Source organism: Lepisma saccharinum, chromosome 7 (assembly GCF_977018435.1).
Source record: "Lepisma saccharinum chromosome 7, izLepSacc3.1, whole genome shotgun sequence".
NCBI classification, from domain to species: domain Eukaryota; kingdom Metazoa; phylum Arthropoda; class Insecta; order Zygentoma; family Lepismatidae; genus Lepisma; species Lepisma saccharinum.
This window is the reverse complement of record NC_139235.1, coordinates 18,199,953-18,204,890: the sequence shown is the minus strand read 5'-3', so window position 1 is coordinate 18,204,890 and position 4,938 is coordinate 18,199,953.

Genomic DNA, 4,938 nt, shown 5'->3' with positions numbered 1-4,938 from the left:
TAGCCTCCCCCAAAAGAATAGAGAGAGTCAGACATTTTCACCTGCTAGCCAGTAGAGATTATGGGTGCCAAAACAGGGGCAAAAACAATTTTACTTTCTCTTAGTAGACAAGTTTGAGTTTTTGTTTTTAGGTGCACTTTTATGCACAGATATACTAATTGGGACTGGACCTACAGTTTAAAGTGGGATCTGAATCACATTAGAGAGTCCATACTACAGGAGCAAAAGTGGAAATAGTGGGCTGGGGGGCAACTGCTCCCCATGCCCTCCAATCGCCGCTACTGCTACTGGTTATAAAACTAAGGCCCGATTGTATAAAACAGTTGATCCTCGATTAGCCAGTAAAATTGATCTGCAGTCACGCTGAACTCTGATTTTGTGTTGTATAAAAGTTGAACTGAGATTCAGTCCCTGCGATCTGCGATCAAAGTTGATCCGCGATTTTTCTCCGATCAGCAGACATTGACCGTAGCTCAGCTGTTATAACATGGCTGTACTAAGGAATATTTGCTTGTAAAATGTGTTGCAAGTGAACGTATGCGACAAGACGGGAGAATCAATTCATAAAATCCTGTTTCCATAATAATAAAGAAGCAGCATGCACAACGAGGTGAACAATGATAAATATTTCTAATATATCGTGTGTCATTGTTATTTACTGTTTGAAATACCATGTATTTTTTCTTGAAATTTGCCTTAAATGACCGCAAGAGCATATTGTAACATTGTTTAATTTCACGATCAGAGAAAAGTAATTTGAGAACAATCGAGTGTTGATACAAACCGAAAATAGACTCCCTTACATTTTCTTATGATATCATTGTAAAACTTGCGTTGGGATGAAGAGGGAGTATAAAAATATTACCATTTCGCTTTACTGCATCCAGCCAAGTGTTATTGCAATTCAATGTTGCCCGCAGAATGGAACAGATCATGTAACTTTGGTTGTAGTGTACATATCTACTGCTTTATGAACCGAGCACGTTGCATTTTAGATGGTAAAGCTTTCTCTCCTCCCGATATATAAATGACATATTTTATTTCCAATATTATTTGTTTTGTGCATAATTTACATCCGAGAGGACAAGCGCCACTGTTGTTTCAATATTTCTTTCCATTCGGGAAAACGCAAACACATTTTACATTTCACAACGTAGGCTATTGAAGTGCAAGGAAAATTCCGTATATTACTTACAGGAACTAATGGTCCACCTGTAACATGTCGTGTAATCATAAAATAAATATAATAAACATCTCCTTACATGAACAATAGCTCCAAATCCGAGTATAAGAAAGTTGTTATATCTCTCTTTAGCATTAAAAGGAAATCCATGTTTTTTTAAAAAAATGTATTTATGCAAGCATATTTTCACCCTTTTGGAACCGAGAACTGATAGTTGCTTTCGTTGTCAAGAACAAATCATCCACGTGGAACGTGCACAAGCAATAAATGGCAGTTGAGTATCTAATTTACCTGATGTTACTAAATTTGCAACATGTTCGAATATTTACTACATCCAGCACCTCAGATTTATTCTTTATTCAAATATTAAATAGATGCATTTTCCGAAACCGACTTTAAAATATTTGCTGTTCAGTGTTGGACAATTGGCAACATCACAGGCACACTAGCGACATGTCTGGATTTGCCACGTTGCCAAACGTATTTCTTTGACCCAAGATCAGGATTTGATCTAAGATCGACAAATCGACAATTAGCGTTATACAACGTGATAGAAGCTTGAACTTAGTTCACTACCGGATCGTAGGTCAAATCTGATCTCCAATTAGTGATGTTTATACAACCGGTCTACCCAATAGAGCAGACTGCAGACTTCTGGAGACTCCCTATCTACACAACAAGCACATTCATTTATGCAAGAATGAAATTCAAGTTTGAAAATTCGTCTGTTATTTTCGTAGCTTTTTATAGGTTTACATTTAAAAATTTCATGGCTCGAGGGGAAAAGGCCTGGCCCTTCACCTGGGTACGGGCCTGGGTCCAGTCCCTATTAGCCTGTCCATGCATAACGTGAACTTAAAGACTCAATTATCTGTGACCCTTTTAATACGTTGAAAACGGCACATGGGTCTCCAGTCACCTTTTGAACTTGTTTGAAATTAATAGTATTTGCCATATCAGCTAACGTTTGAAAAAAAAATAAAAAACTACACACATGATCTCTTTGATCCAAATTGTATTCCTGACAACAGAAAGCAAAATATTGTTTCAAAGCCCACTTTTTGCTCAGATAGGATAATGCGAACTGGTACAGTTTAACTTTGGAAACGAAAGACTACTCTGCGGGTGCCTCGATTGGGAGCCGATCCGGAGTTCCTTGATTACACGGTAACAGCAGAGAAGCCTCCAGAACGGACATGATCGAATCTTTATAAAACAATCGATAACAAACCAATTTATTCTTTGAGTACCGGAAGTTTTGAGACACCCTGTTGAGAGAGACCATACTTCGGCTTTCCTTTCCACAACGGATGCTCTATTTCCTTGCATGTATGCAACCTGCCTCACTGACGCACATAAACTGTCATCTATAAACACAGGGCTGTCATATTAGCTTCCTATATGTCAAGCATCTTATGACAGGCAGTCAGTGGAAACAAAAAATGATTGAAATCAGTCGAAGGGGTTATTATTTCCGTGCCAGATAATTAATATCGTTAGTTGAAACAATTTGATGCAATGGTCCAATGCAGATGACATGTGTTAGTTTAAAAAGCGGCCCTGAGGGATTGTTGAGAGACGCTGACATTCATTGTCCACCGTGGAAAGTGGAAACGATATCCTTCTCTCTCGGCCAAAAAAGTTTTTTTTTTTTTGACGCAATGTTGCATGGTGGGTGATATTATAGACTGACCTTGTAACACATTATGATCATCTGACAATTCGACCCTTATATTCAGGGTGGAATGAAGACCTTTGGGAATAATTCGTTTTGTTTCTGGTTGTGTGTGTGTGTGTGAGTCATATACCTAGTGGCGGATCGATGATGTTTTCCGGCCCGCTGTGTTAAATGAAGCTTTATTCCTAGTTTCAGGCGCGAAAGTGATAGGATCTTCTTCGCTGTTAGAATAAGATTTATTGCAAGTTTGAACATCAGGAGGGAACGGTCGTGATTTTATATTTCTTTATATGTCAAAAAGGATATAACCACCTCTTTCTATTATTTCAAAAATTGTATCACATTTTGTATGAAACATTTCACACACTGTGAAATGTCGGTATTGTGGAAATGGACTGTGTTTCTACCATTTTGCCTGTGTTTGAAAGAGCCACCGCTTGGAGGCGCTAGAGTTAGTGACGGATCCAGAGGGAGGGGCGAATTTCAGTGCATAAACAAAGAAAACAAAAAGAAAAACTATTATCTCAAGGTTCTCGGGGATTGCACAGTGGTTCCGATCCCAATTTAAACTGTAGGTACCAGAGGCATACTTCAAGGGTGAGGTTACGGGGTTTAAACCCCCCCTTGAGCTTGTGAAATATTATGAAAAATGCTGTGGGAAAAATTAAATGGCCAATTTATCACAGTCAAAGATCTGGGAAAATACTATTACTATTACTACGTCTACTACTACTACTACTAATAATAATAATTTGATTTATTATTTCCATGCAGCATGGAGAAAAGCACAACATTCCAAACACACGCGTCTTTCAGAGTGATGCCTTGAAAATAAACACGAGTTCTTGATAATAAAATATGAGGGTAACTATGATTTAAAAGAGAAAAAAATGTTTTGTATCTCAGTTGCAACAATGTTCAATACACTGGCGTACGTAGGATTTTTTTTTTCGGGAGGGGCTGGAATAGTAAATGTGGATAGTAGCCTACATGGCTTCGTTTTGGAGGGCAGGATGCATAATAAAATATTTCATATTTTTGGAGCTTTTCAGTCTATTAAAATTGTATTCAAAGAAAAAAATGGTAATCAGGACTCACTTGAAAAGAGGTCTCGCATTTACACATTTTGATTTTTTAAAGCTCTTAACGGATTTTTATTTGAAAATTCTGATTTTCTCAAAATTTCGATAGGATCTGGAACACCATCGGCCAGCCCTCTAAGTACGCCAGTGTTCAACGAACATGTATTTTTTTTGTGTGTGAACAATGAGAATTAACTAAATAATGTATAGACAAAAGCTAGGCGGACAAGAATACAGTCACCAGTCCGCCTTCCCATTGTATTGTTTACCGCTGCACGTTTGAATGTCTCTCTTTAAAATGTCTCACCTTGTTGACTAGACAATTATTCAAACGATATTAAGCTTAACTAATGTAAAATGTTTTGTTGGTAAGAACAGCGAGACAATCCAGATGTGAATTATCGGGGACATTTATTCGGGGAAGAAGCCGGAAATATTCCAACCAAATTCGGGAATCGAATCCGGATCTTCCGCGTGATTGTCAGACGCTCTACCGACCAGACCACCGCAGCTCCTTCGATGAGTTCCATACTTTGATTATTTCAATTTATTTTAATATATTTTCTTGTGTTTATGGATTTTCTTCACCCTTAAAATGTCTCACCTCGTTGACCAATTAATTATTTCGTAACAAAGAAACAAAAAATAATCCCTGGATTTGATAAAAATCGAATGACTAGAAAGTAATTTCGTTCTATTGTTTTCATAAGTACTATATTTATGTAGATCTCTTCTACTTAATAGTAGTAGTGGTATTAGATAAATAATTGAATATTTATCGAATAACAAAAATGATGTTACATGTAGTTGGAGAAAAGTAAGTTTCTGATTAAAATTTTATGCATATTATTTTGAGTAGTAGTGTACATAATTTTCTTTGTAATGTCATTCAAAGCCGTATCATCCCAATATAATCCTTGCCTTCTAAAAAGTTCAGAGGAAATTAATAACCATCGATTATGCAACAAATGCTAATATTTTCATTACTTAATTTT